This window comes from Notamacropus eugenii, chromosome 6 (genome assembly GCF_028372415.1).
Source record: "Notamacropus eugenii isolate mMacEug1 chromosome 6, mMacEug1.pri_v2, whole genome shotgun sequence".
Taxonomy (NCBI): domain Eukaryota; kingdom Metazoa; phylum Chordata; class Mammalia; order Diprotodontia; family Macropodidae; genus Notamacropus; species Notamacropus eugenii.
In genome coordinates, this window is record NC_092877.1 from 34,703,960 (window position 1) to 34,718,891 (window position 14,932).

General features: G+C 39.3%; 1 long non-coding RNA gene across 1 annotated transcript; it reads left to right on the top strand.

The window, feature by feature from the left end:
- The first annotated feature begins 2,156 nt into the window (after window positions 1–2,156).
- Window positions 2,157–8,552, top strand: LOC140510672 (uncharacterized). Its single transcript, XR_011969331.1, has 3 exons — window positions 2,157–2,236; window positions 6,711–6,825; window positions 8,431–8,552. It is a non-coding gene; the product is annotated as an uncharacterized lncRNA (long non-coding RNA).
- The last annotated feature ends 6,380 nt before the right edge of the window (window positions 8,553–14,932 follow it).

Sequence of the window (14,932 nt, forward strand, 5' to 3'; positions counted from 1 at the left end):
CTCCCGACCCTTGTGAACCGGAAGAACTCGCGCGCGCGAGGGGGCGGGGCGGGAGCAGCTGGAGGAGGCCTGCACCTTACCTCGTCCCCGCCCCCCGCCTTTACAGACGAGGACACTGAGGCCGGGGAGGGGAGGGGGAGGGATCTCCCAAGGTCACCGGCGCCAAAGAGCGCCTGTCAGGCTTGGAGTTCAAGTTCGGCGCCTGATCCACTCATGACACTAACTAATGACACCCCGGCAAGACTGGGCCTGAGTTCCTCGAGGCGGGTACGGGGGTACGCACAGTCTAACAGCTTCGGGGGCATCCTTCCAAGGGAGTGTGTTCTACATGGCGCACGAAAAAAATTGTGTGAAGGAACTTACGTCATAATTGATGTGAGGAAAGTGGCACAGGTGTTACGTCACTGTGAAAAGGAACTTGCGTCATAAGCCGTGTGAGAAAAGTGGCACAGGAGTTACGTCACTGTGAAAAGGAACTTGCGTCATAAACCGTGTGAGAAAAGTGGCACAGGTGTTACGTCACTGTGAAAAGGAACTGCGTCATAAGCCGTGTGAGAAAAGTGGCACAGGAGTTACGTCACTCTGCGAAACTTCCCCTGTGTCAACCTGAGTGAAAGGAAGGTCTTGGGAAGAATCCTGGATTTGGAGTCACAGGACCCGGGTTCAAGGCTCTGCTCTGCCACTCGCTGTCCCTAGGACCTTGGTTAATTTCGTTGGTGTGGGGATCTCCCAGTGTGGAAATTCCCCATCATTTATCATCTCAGAGAATTGCCACGGTTACTACCGTCAGAAGCGGAGCTTGAAGGAAGGTCTTCATTAGTGGTGTTAACAAGGCTGTCTTTTATTAAAATTCAATGACGTTTTCTTCAATTAATAGGTCTCTCTCTCTCTCTCTCTCTCTCTCTCTCTCTCTCTCTCTCTCTCTCTCTGTGTCTCTCTCTCTTGCTCTCTGTCTGTGTCTCTCTCTTTCTCCCTCTCTTTCTCTCTCCATCCCACCATATTGCTTCCATATCTACGGAGTGGTTACAATTTATCACATAAGAGGGAGAAAGCTCAGGCATCTGGAAAGGCTTCTAGTAGGAAATAACACCTGAAATGAGTCTTGAAGGAAGCTTGGGATTCTGAGAGGTAGAGGTAAGGAAGGTATGAATTCCAGGCATGGGGGAGAGCCTGTTCAAATGCAGATAAATGGATGATGATGATAGATTAGAGCTCAAGAGAGAGATCAGGATTGGATTTGTGGATCTGGGAATTATTTGCATAAAGATGATTATTGAACCTGTGAAAGTCAATCGAATCCCTAAGAGAAAGAGCATAAAGAGAAAAGAAAGCCCAAGACCAAATCTTCAGGGATACTCATGGTTTAGTGACTTGTGGGATTTGGATGATAGTCAAAGAAAGGAAACTGAGGAATGCTCAGACAAGTAGAGGAACCAAGGAGAGAGTATCCTGGAAGAGGAGGCAGTCAGCAGTGCCAAACACCATACAGAACTCAAGAAGGAAGAGGACTGAGGAAAAGAGCATTGGATTTAGTGTCTTAAGAGAGAATGGTTTTAGTTAAGTGATAAACTCTGAAACCAGAATATAAGGGATTGAAGAGTGGAGGAGAAAAGATGATATATATATTAGGCTTTGAAAGAAGAGGCGAGGCTTGAGGGAATGGCAGGGTCTGGTACTTTTTTGAAAATGGGGGAATCTGTTTCTAATTTGTGGGTAACAAGAAAGAAAGATTAGAGACAATTAAAAAGTGTGTGTAGTAGGGGAAAAAAAGATAAGGAAAAATTAAAGATGAGTGAGGGAGGACAATTGAAAGGGACAAGTTCCCAGATGTGACAGATAAGAGGATGATGGATTAAAGTAGAGGAGTAGGTCTTGACCAGAAGGGGGCTACTTCTTCGTCTAAACAAAAGAAAGAATCAGAGGGAATTCTGTTTCAAATAGGAGTTGAACTAAATGGTCAATGATGTCCTTTCCAATTCTGTAATTCTATGATTCTGGATTCCATGATGCAAAAGTAAAAAAGTTGTAAAAGTGTAAAATATCTCACAACAGGCAGCCACTTCTCTTAGTAGTGATAGCAGAGTTTGAACAAGTCACTAGAATCTGTTCCTTCCCCATATAAATTGGAAAATATATTTTGCATTGTTTTTATTTTATACAGGTAAGAAGTTTCTAGTTCAGTGTTTATGAAGATATTTAGAAGATATGACAAGACAGACATTAAAAACTTCAGATGGTTGGTTACTGTTTGATACATTCATCCCATAAAGTAGGATAAGAAGTTTTTCTAAATGTTAAGAAAAAAAAAACTTCTGAGCTACCAAGATTTGAAGCTAAAAAAAGTTTGTTTTAGTTGGACTTCTTAGGTTTGTATACTAAGAGATTTTTGTTTATGAAGTGGATCTTAAAATGTTTTGAAAATCTTTTTGTTTAATTCTTACTCCATCTCTGTCTATATTACACACACACACACACACACACACACACACACACACACACACACACACACACACACCATTGTGGTTTAAAAACTGCTGGGGCAGAGGAGAATGTGCATGGGATGCATAATGGATTTTTTATAAGTCATTTGGAGGGATCTTTTTATATTTTAACAATTGCATAATAATTGCTATGTAAACTTTTTTCATATTATCCTAAGAACCTGTCTGTTCATTAGCATAGGTAACCAAGTTGGCTCTTTAGTTTCCTTGTGAACAATTTAGTGGTTCATACTCTAGAATATAATTTACTTAATTTCCCACTGATTTACTAACATCCAGTTTTAGGACCATCTCTGAATGGGATGCTAAGTATCCCTCGTATTGACACAAGTACACCAAAGAGTAGTCATCTGGCCAGCTTTGGATGTTTACAAAGGTTAATAGTAAATAAAAGACATTGGGTTCAGGACACTAATGTTGTTGACTTTTAATTCATCTCCTTTTTTGGAAAAATTATTTACCGGTATCCAAATAACCTACTTATAAAATAATTTACTTCATTTTGCAGTAGAGTAAAGGGAGAACTTTTGAAGTTTTGGAGAAAGCATTCTCTTTGCTCTGTTTTAGTGACAAAGCACTTCCACAAAGGAGCTAAAGAATGGAATCTTAAAGTTAGAACGTTAACCCTTTGAGATCAGGGATTGTTTCATTCTTTGTCTTTGCATCCCTAGTATAGCACAGTGCATGGCATGTAATCAGTGCTTAATAAATGCTTGGTAATTGCTTGGCAGGGAAAGCGGAGGTCATCTAGTCAGCCTCCCATCATGCTAGTGTACTCTTCCAGGAATATTAGAGAGGAGGTCATTCAGCCTCTGCCTGAACACATTCAGTGACAGATTTCACTGCCTTGTGAGGTAGCTGGAAAGTTCTAATTTATCCTGCTTTTTTAGAAAATTGATTCAAAACCTGCAACCTTATACCCATTGATCCAGGTTCTGTTCTCTGGAGCAATATAGGATAATTCTGAATTCCTTTTTGACATGACTCCCCAGCGCTTAGTCAATGTTTATTGACTGACTACTCTTGAAATATTTGAAGACAGCTATCCTGCCTCCCTTAAATCTTCTCTATAGACTACACATGCCACCACCACCACCACCACCACCACCATTCCCCTCAACTGATATGGTTTCCTTCTATGATGTCATTTCATTCTCACCCTCCTAGTCACCCTCCTTCATACAGACTTTCAGCTTGTCAGTGTTCCTCCTAAAACGTGATGCCTGGAGTCCAGCACAGCTCTTCAGATGCAGTTTGATTAGCCCAGATTAGGTCAGACCTGTTGCTTCCCCCAATCTGTATGCCATCCTTCTATTTACACAGCCTAAGGTGATGCCAGTCTTTCTGGTTAGCACATTACTCTATTGACTCATCTTAATTCTTTTCCTTACAAATGATCACAACTCAGCCTATCAGAGGTGGCCACCTTTGCTCATAACCTTCCTTACCTGCTGATCAGTCTGAGTCAAGAAGCTTGCATTCAAGGTCTGCCCTGCAAAAGGTCTGGGGCTAGGCACAGAGGGTAAAGAATGAAATGAACTGTCCTCAAACGGCTTACGTTCTAAAGAGGGAAGACAATACACAAAGAGTTGCTGAAAGGGTTGGGGCACATATTATTGAAGTCCAGAAAGTCAGAAGCACTTATATTCTTGGGGCGGGGGAACGGCGTGGCTAGGGAATGTGAGAGTAGGGAAAGATTGGGGGGAAGGAACTGAGTTAAGTGGCTTGGCTAAACTCACACAGCCAGGATAGATCAGAGACAGAATTCAAACCCAGGTCTTCCTTACTCTCAGGACAGATCTCCACTAGGTCATTTAGCCCAAGTTAAACGTATCAGTCACATCACAAACCTGGGTAGTGTCCCTGGCTTATTTTGACTACTCACAGACCAACAATTTAAACAGAGTTCCCACCGGAGAATTTTGCTTCCCTGGATCTCAGAAGACAGTTTCTCTCCCCCCCCCCCAACCTCCCCCCCTCCCCAGTGTTACAGCCCTGTGGACAAACTCCAGGAAATCCACAAACTCCTCCGTGGAGGAGTTCCCTTGGTTTCACCACCCTGTCTTACTCTGCTGGGTTAATAATATATCTCCTTTCCTAGAACCAAGATGGTTGATCTAAAACATCACCAGAAACACTAGGGTCTCTGATGCTGTCTATCTTCAGGAGATTTGCCTTCATTTCCTGGCACCAGGAAAGAATTGGAAAAAGCTGATTCTCAGTGAGCCCACTGACCTGCTGCTCTGATTAAATACTAGCTTCCTACCCCTGAATTCCTTGTTCTATTATTTAGTATAATGGAATTTGTGGCCCTTGTTCCTGAGTTGCATGTACACGTATGACCGTCTCTGCTGAGCTAGCTTTTCTCTTTTTTAAAAAGTTATTTCTATTCATTTCATTAAATCCTTCCCAATTAGATATTAAAAAATTTTACCACTCATTTTAAAAAATTTTGAGTTCCAAATTCTCTCCCTTCCTTCTACCCATCCTCCCTCCTTTGAAAAGGAAAAAAAAATTTGATTTCAATTATACATATGAGGTCATGCAAAACATATTTCCATATTAGCCATGTTGCAAAAAAAATAAAACAATAAAAATAAAGTGAAAAAAGTGTTTCACTTTGCCTGCAGAGTTTATCACTTCTCTCTCTAGAAGTGGATTGCCTCTTTAATCATGGGCCCTTTGGAATTGTCTTGGGTTATCGTCTTGATCAGAGTAGCTAAATCTTTCACAGTTGATTATCTTTACATTATTATTATCATGTACAATGGTCTCCTAGTTCTGCTCACTTCACTTTGCATGAGGTTATATAAGTCTTTCCAGGTTTTCCTAAAGCCATCCTGCTTATCATTTCTTATAACACAATAGTATTCCATCCCAGCTATATACTACAACTTGTTCAGTCATTCCCCAATTGATGGGCATGCCCTTGACTTCCAATCCTTGCCATCACAAAAAGAACTGATATAAATATTTTTGTACAAATAAGTCCTTTATTCTTTAATCTCTTTGGGATACAGACCTAGTAGCGGTATTGCTGAGTCAAAGGATAAGGACAATTTATAGCCCTTTGGGCTTAGCTCCAAATTTTTCTCCAGAATGGCTGGAGCAGTTCACAAACTCCATCAACATATTAGTATATCAGTGTCCCAATTTTCCACATCCCTGTCAGCATATGCCATTTTCCTTTTGTGTAATGTTGGCCAATTTGATAGGTTTGAGGTAGAGTTATTTTAATTTGCATTTCTCTAATCATTAATGATTTTTAGAGTATTTTTTCATTTGACTATTGATAGCTTTCATTCCTTCTTATGAAAACTGTCTACACATATCCTTTGATCATTTATTAGCTGGGGAATGGCTCTAATTTTCTTGGGGGGGGGGCAATCAGGAATAAGTGACTTGCCCAGGGTTACATAGCTAGCAGATGTCCGAGGTTGAATTTGAACTCAGGTCCTCCTGACTCCAAGGCCAGTGCTTTATCCACTGTACCACTTAGTTGCTCCAAGGCTCTTATTTTTATAAATTTGGCTCAGTGAGATGAAGCCTTTATCAGAGAAAATTGTGGTAAACTTTTTTCCCTCGGTGTCCTGTTATCCTTTTAATTTTGACTTTTCATTTTTAATTTCATGTAAAATGAAATATTTTTAATTGTTTTTAATTTTCATGTAAAAAGCTTTTTAATTTCATGTAATCAAAATGATCTATTTTACTTCTTGTAATCCTCTCTATCTCTTGTTTGGTTATAAACTCTTCCCTTATCCATAGATCTGACATTTTTTCATGCTCCCCTAATTTATATCTTATGCTCCCCATTATGTCTAAATCATTTATCTATTTTGACTTTATGTTGATATATGATGTGATATGTTTCTGCCAAAGTTGCTTTCTAGTTTTCCCAACAATCTTTGTCAAATGATGAGTTCTCACCCCAAAAAGATTGGATCTTTGGGCTAGATTACTATGATCATTTACTACTGTGTATTGTGTTTCTAATCTAGTCCATTGATCCACCACTCTACTTCTTAGCCAGTACCAGACTGTTTTGATGATTGCTGAGTTGTAGCACAGTTTGACATCTGGTACTGTTGGGCCACCTTCCTTGACACTTTTTTCATTGATTCCCTTGATACTCTTGCCCTTTTGTTGTTCCAGATGAATTATTTATTTATTTGTTTGTTTTTTGAACTATCTCTTTTTTCATTACAGAGGCAAATCTGGACCTGGCAACTCCTCTCTCCAGCCATATCTGTGCCGGGACTTGTTCTTCCCCTGTTGCCAGAGGAAAGACTGATATCATTCCCTTTCATCAGACTAACATCCTGTAAGTACCTCTACTGAAGATGCCTTCTGTGTTCTTCCAGGTGCTCACTCTCCCCTCTAATTCTTCGCCACCATAACTGACACCTTCATCTTTTACTTATAAAAAAAAGATTTTTCAGATGTTGACTAGGGGGCTGAGACTATTGCAAGAAGTTGCAAAGAGACAAATTTTGGTGTAATGGAAGAGGAAAATTCCTAACATTTAGAACTACTTAAAAGTGTAATGGAGGTAATGAGATTCCTCATTGGGGGTCAGAAGGCAGCATGACCATTTGGCAGGATATTGTGGAATGTTGTAGAAGGGAATTCTTGTTCACACACAGATCTGCTGGGTTCATTTCATCTCTGAGTCTCTGTGATTTAGCCATGACTCTCCCCATTTTTTGCTCTTGAAGCTGATTTTTTGAACCAAGAGATATGACTATATTTATTATATTAAATTTCATCTTACAAATCCAACTCCACATTCTGATCTGCTAAATTATTTTAGATTCCTATCGCTTAATAACTTCTATCTTTGTGTCATTTGTGAGTTTTGTAGGTATGCTCCCCCACTCCCTCCTCTTCAACCAAGTTATTGCTAAAAATACTGTGTGGGATAGGTCAAGGACAGAGCCCTGAAACGTGAAACTAGAAATTGTCTTCTAGGTTCACATCAATCAATCAGCAGTAAACATATGGTTGTTTAAGTGGCTATGAAGTCTCCTGATTGCATCATTCATTTATTCATTCAATAAGCATTTATTAAATAGCAACCACAGCTAGATTCCCATTAGTGCAAATAATGAATCTTGTTAAGTGGTCAGTCCCATTACTTGAATTTGAACTATTTGAAGTTATAATTACATGTAAAATACAGTAGTTGATTATAATTATATGTAAATTACAGTAGTTTCCCAATAGAAATCTGCAATGAAAAAATTTTTTAAATCAGTTTTTTATCTTTTATTAAAGTAACAGCCAAGTATAAGAAAAGTCTATTTCTAATTCAAATTTATTACAAAGTAACAATTACCAAAAGCAAAATTTTAAATATTAAAAAATTACTAAATATTATACCTAAAGATAAGCCTGCAACATAACAAAAATGTTATTATTGTTATTTAAAATATTTTTAAGAACATAAACTGAGCTGTCTTCTCTTTAAATCTTTACACATACTCTGGTAGGTACAGAGATCTTTATCTACATCTTTGCAAATTTGTATGCTTACATTCTCACGCAGTGAACCAAGTTTGGCTGGATAACTTAGGACATTATTTAAAATGAGTAAAATTTTTAACAGCGTATTGTTGTCCTTGCAATATGTTCTGATAGCTGAGCTAAAATAACTTGAAGATCAGTATTTGAAAATAGCTTTAGTAACCTCAGATTTCTTATTTGACCATGAAAGAACTGGAAGCAATACATGGTTGTCACCTTTCAGATCAATTTAATTTTAATATTCTGTTTAATTTAATATTAATTTAATATTCTGTTCAGCATTACCTTTCAATGAAAGTGGTAGGTGATCCTTGGATTCTTTAAATCCAGGTTGAGTTTTTTATTTCTTAGAAATTTATGTTCTAAAAATATATCCTTTTTCACATTAAAATTTTCTGATCAGGGTATCCACCATCCAATGTCTTTGATTTTCTTGAAAACATCAGGATATCTAGCTGCTACACCCTCTGCATGGACCTCTTCTGCAATTTTAACATTACCAAATTAAACTTCATTTTGAACTAATGCTTGTAGTCAAAGTTTCTTCGCTATCTACTTCATTTCCGTTTTCTTTCCCTGTCTTAAATAAATTTGACATAGTCCAAATGGATGTTCTGCCAAGAGGAATGCATTTTTTACTGCAATCTTCAGTCCTTACCATTGAAAGGCACCTCTTTCTGTTACTGTAATACTTTGTTTCTTTGTGGTGGTTTGCAAATCACAAAAAGCTGATGCAACTTTGTCTTTTCTTTCTTTTATTTTGTCTGCATGTTTTGTAATATTCCACATCATAGACACGCCGGCGGAAATTTTTGTCCTAATCTGTTAATGATCTCCTCTCTCTCTCTCTCTCTCTCTCTCTCTCTCTCTCTCTCTCTCTCTCTCTCTCTCTCTCTCTCTCTCTCCTTCTCCCCCCCCGGCCCCCAAAGGTAGTATGTCCATCTGAAGTACTCTTCCTTTCGTCCATTTTGTTCAGGCTCTTAAAAAAAATGGTAACACAACTGTTAGTAATTGGGCATGTAGCAACACATCTGTCACATCCACACTGGACAATGTGCAAGTGAGGACTGATATCATCAGTAGCAGCATGTTAAAACCCCTTACTAGTTCACAAAATGGCATTTATCAGATTTTGGCTCACATTAGACGTTACCTGGTATTGTTTTAAATTTTGCACTAAATTAAATTTACATTATTTGAATTCACATTAATCATCTAGATATATATTTCAAGCGCTCTGATAGGTACTGAGGATCAATTTAAAGGTGAAAAACCTTAAGGAGCTCACATTCTATGGTGATTAGGAGGAAGAGGGGGACAATTTACACAATCAATTTGCCAATCAATAAATAGGCACTGTGCTAAGCAGTAGAGCTACAAAAAGAGTCAAAAGACAGTCCCTGCCCGATGGAGGAGACAATATGCAAACAAGCAAGCTGTATGCAGAACAAATAGGAAATAATTAACAGAAAGCAAATGTATATGTAAAGTAAATATAATTTTTTAAGAGGAGGAGAGATATTAACAACTTGAAAAATCAGGGAAAAACCTAAGGGGAGCTTGAATGAAACCAGAGATTCTAAGAAGCAGAGATAATGATAATAATAGCTAACATTTATATAATATCTGCTATGAATCTGGCACATTACAGTTATTATCTCATTTGATCCTCACAATAGCCCTAGGAGGTATAATCCCTGTTTTATATTTGAGGAAGTTAAGGCAGGCATAGGTTAAATAGTTTTCCCAGAGTCACACAGTTGGTAAATATCGAGGTTGGATTTGAACTCAGGTCTACCCTGACTTTCAGGCCTATTACTCTCTCTCTGTGGAAACATAAGTCAAGATAATGGCAATGACCCAGGATGCAGTGGGTGACCTTCTAAATTAGGTCTTTCCCAGATCTCAGCTTGTCTGAGGTAATGCTCATTCAGTGCCTTAGAGCTACGTAAGAATTGAGACAAAAGATGACCCAATTTATTGTCACAAAACTATCAGTCTGGGAGGAGAGGACCCTTAGAGTTTCTGGCCAGAACAGAAAACAATTGCTATTTACAGTCATTTTAAGCCATCAAAATATAAACAATGAGCTACAGAGGCCTACTTGAGTTGGGGTCTATTATTAGCCATTCAGTAAGAGCCTGAGTGATTTGGGTTTGCTTCTTTAAAGACTGTTTTTCTAGAGCTATATTTCAAGAAATCATGAAAATTTCAAAAATTTGAAAAAAATTTGAAAAAAATTCCAAAATCATGAAAAATGCACAGGATAAAAAGTAAAATTTCCTGGCTTTCTGAAAAAGAAACAAAAATAGAAATCATCTTTTTAAAAATCTAGGCCCCAAACCCTAAAGTGTTATACAAAATATAAGCAACCAAAAATTATACTCTTATGAACGGAGTAGCCACATGTAAGGAGGATGACTACATTTGGTGATGGAAGAAGAAGGAAGGGGAGGAGGGGAGGAGGAGGAGAAGAAGAAGGGGGAAGAGAGACAGAGAGAGAGAGAGAAAAGGAAGGAAGGAAGGAAGGAAAGAAGGAAGAAGGAAGGAAGGAAGGAAGGAGGAAGAAAGAGCAGCATTTCCCAACTTCTGTTCAATTAGCAGTTTGGGTCCCCAGAGAGGAACTACCACTATGCTCAGATAACATGGTAAAGACAGTTAATACAAAATGTTCTAAAACCTGGTTCACTCCTTCCCACAAATATACACAGCATCCATGGGAGGAGTAAGCTTAAACTTAGACCATAGCAGTAGTGAGGCACATGTGTAAGAAATATGTGTGACAAAGGTTCAACTCACAATAACTCTCCAGTCCTCATATTATAAAAGTCTGTCAGATGCCTTATTGAAATCAGAATTCAGTATGTCAATAGGATAAATCAGAAAAAGAAGCAGTTTGGTCTGACATTTTGCAGTGAACCCAGAAGCAAACTGCTAATGATCATCACATTCTTTTCTAAGTATTCACAAACCATCTGTTGAATACTTTATTGCATTTTTAGTGATGCTTTTAAATGTACCCCTTGCCTACTTGTGCTAAAAGCATCTACTGTGCTTGGTCAAATATGGAACCATAGATAATTTTGTAGCAAAATTTCTTGCTGGAAAAAAACTGTTACCCTTGAGGTCAAGGACACCCCTGAGATGGATCTATGCTTCCCCGCCCCCCCCATCCCTCCCAAGATAGACCTGATTGGTGTTATAGGAAAAGAACCCAGGTCCTCAAACTCTCCAGGCTTATACTTTATCATATTGTATCATTTCAGTTACTGTTTGAATCAGCAGCCCTCCTTCTGTTTGATGGTGCTAAAACAATGCAGCCTCTCTCTTATTTGGGAAAATAGAGGTCCTAGGGGGTTGGCTCTGTCTTAATGAAATGTCCATATGTCCCTAAATTTTGAGACTGGTTGTGTTCCCATTTCAATCTAAAAGCCAGCAATGGGGCAAGGGCACCAAAACCAAGTGGAAAAGTCCAGGAATAAGATTTAAAGGTTTGAACAAATACGATCTTGTGGAAGTACATGCCTTAGGCTTTGCTTTGCTTTAAAGACGGATCTACAGAAGCCCTACAGGTCCTTCTTCATGCTCCAAACCTTTCTGAGTCAGCAGGAAGGCAGGGATAGCCCAGGTTGATAATTAAAGCCAATGAGTCAGAGCTTTCTGAACTTATAAGCTCAGACTGTTTGCCTTTTCTGTTGTTAGATTCTGTTCTCCTAGAGCAATACATAGAGTGCTAGGTCAAGAAGATCTAAGTTCAAATCCAGCTTGAGATACTTCCTAGCTGTGTGATGATGGGCAAGTCACTTCATCTATATACCTCAGTTTCCTCATTTGTAAAACAGGGATGGGACAGCTAGGTGGTGCAGTAGACAGAGCACAGGGCTTGGAATCAGGAAGATTCGTCTTCCTGAAGTCAAATCTGGCCTCAGACCCTTACTAGCTGTGTAACCCTAAGGCAAGTCCCCTAACTCTGTTTGCCTCAGTTTCCTCATCTATAAAAAATGAGCTGGAGAAGGAAATGGCAAATCAGTCCAATATCTTTGCCAAGAAAACCCTGAATGGGGGCACGACAAGATAGAAACAACTGAAGAGAAGAACGAAGTTGAGCTGACAATAGCACCTGCCTCCCTGAACTGTTTTGAGCATAAAATGAAATAATATTTATAAAATACTTTGCAAACCTTAAAGCATCCTCATCATTATTATTAGAGGGCAGGGACCACAGAAGCATTTAACAGTATTGATAAAGTATGGTTTCTCATGCAAGTCGACAAGCATTTATTATGCACCTACTGTGTGCAAGGCCCTGTGACAGGCTTCTTCCTCTCAGTGACTCAGTCAGGAAGTTAGGTAGCTAGTGAGTGCCCACAGACTGCTTTGTCTCCTCTGCAGGAGATTTATAAACCATGCTGATATGAGGCAGGCTCCACAACTTCCACTTATGGGAGTGTTGTCTATTAAAGTCAATGTGGATGGGATTAACATCCTGTACTTCACAGCCCAAAGCTGCCTTGGGGGAAACTTACAATATTTACCAAATGACTTGCAGGAGAAGTCATTCTAAGAAGAATGCTTCTGTAGAGGAAAAATATGTGTGTATTCCAGACCCTGCAGAGGGCTGGCATGCGCTTTCTGGCATTTGAGAATGAAGTCAAGTGGATCCATAAAAAGCATTCTGTTGTTGTTGTTCAGGCGGGTCTGACTCTCCGTGACCCCATTTAGGATTTTCTTGGCAAAGATACTAGAGTGGTTTGCCATTTCCTTCTTCAGCTCACTTTACAGATAAGGAAACTGAGGCAAATGGCAAAATGACTCCCTGGTGTCATAAAACTATTAAGTGTCTGAGGTCAGTCCTCCTGAATTCAGGCCTGCCACTCTATCTACTCTATCCACTGTCCCACAGTTTACTGTTCCAGAGGCCAAGGCCAACATGAATTTGACTCCCTTTCTTCAGTCTGTGATGCTGGGCCCAAGACTCAGAAGACTGTGTTGAAGAAGGAAAGAAATAAGCTTTTCTTTCCCCTTTTTACATTTACCTTGGAGCTCTACTGTATGAGCAACTTACAAGAAGTATCCTACAGGATTGATTAGGTACAAGTCTCCTGCCCTTTCACCACACATGGCTTTCTGTGGGCTTTCAGCTGCAGGATCCTCTTCTCACTGACCTTCTAGGTGATGGGTATTTAACTCTGGACCTCAGGATATTCTGAACACAATATAGTTCATGAGGTATCCTCCAAGGCCAGAAACATCCATTTCTCAAGTATTATAGACACTAATCTAAACTAAGAGAAGGGATCAGAAAGACAGAAGAAGGAGTCAATGATTGGGAAGTCTAGGAGTTTTGTGCTCATCTCCTGGAATGATTGGATGGATCTGTCATCACTTTCTGCCAGGCTGGAGAGGAAAAATCCCTTTCTCTTTTCCTCAGCATCCTCTCTCTGGAAGCACAAGGGACAGAAAGAACTGGAGAGGCACTCAAAAGATACAATGGAGTCATTTCTCCTTGAACCTCTTCTAGGTTGCAGAGGGAAAGGTTCCCCCAATAATTCATCCTCCTGGGCCTCATTCAACAAATCATCAGAAGACAGCTACAGCCACCTGGAATCATTCAGAAAAGCCCCCTTTAACTCTCTTTAAGATGTAGGTCCCTCAGAAAGTGGTGTCAAGTGCACTTGTCTGGCCTCATGGAAGGGATTCTAGTCTATCAAAGGTCTACATCCTTTAATCTCATTGGGTAGAAGTCCTACCAAATTAACAAGGGATTCCCTCAATCATCCCTGCTATATTCCAAACAGAAAACAACAAAAAACAAAAACCTAAAACCTTTTTTATTCTGAGAGTTTGTCTTATTCTCAAGATGGAGGAAATTATGATAATGGTGATAAAGGGAAGTCGTAGCTGCTTGATTCATTTCACTTTTGATTTTTCTTCTAAGGGTTGTTGGCTTAAAAAGGGTAGAACAAATATGGCTAATTCAAGTCATCAGGACCAGACAAGTTACATCCTGGGGTGGAGAAACAACTGGCATATGTAATTGCTGATCTACCCTCAGTGACATGGGAACTTTTAGACATTGGGAGGTGATGTGACAGCTATCACTCAACAAGGGCAAACCTTGATTTTCAAAAAAAGGTTAATAAGAGAGGGATGATAATCCAAGCTTGGGTTGGGTTCCTGGCAGAATTGTAGAGTGTTTTATTAAAGAAATGATTAGCAAGGGTTCCAGAGGGCATGATGGAAGGAGAGGGAAGAGGAGCAGAAAAGCTCAGAACAGGTGGGGCTGAGCTGGATAGGTACAAATGTGGAGGTTGGATTGTCTCATTGAGACATAATAATGAATGACAAGGATGGGCAAGACCAAATTCACAAGTCACAGAGAATAACAAATATGGAGAATCTTCAGGACTAAACTAGCCCTCATTAGACTAAATTCTAATTAGAAATTGGTTCAAGAGGTACCTCTGTTGACAAGGTATGTGTGCAGTTAGGGGGTTCCGTGGATTAGAGCTAGGGAGGTATGATTTAAGGGGGCTACAAGGAGCTATGGTTCAAGGAATTAATTTTATATCAACCACATCATTCTGTATAACTACATTCTTAGGGACAAACCACTTTCCCTATGATAATTCTGGGATTTGTAGTTTTGACTTGAACCTCAGAGGGCTCCCATCTCTCATAATCGGAAACTATAAATGCTAGAATCCTTGTGGGAAATGTAGAATCTGCCCCCTAGAAGGATATTATACTTGCTTTTCAACCTTGCTATTAAAGCTATTCATTTATTCCATGAGAATATGAATAACAATTGCTCAGTGAATAAGAAAACTAGAAAACCATCTAAAAACATTTGTTTCCAGAATAATCTCTTGTTGTGCACAAATTTCCCTTTCACCAAATGTGCT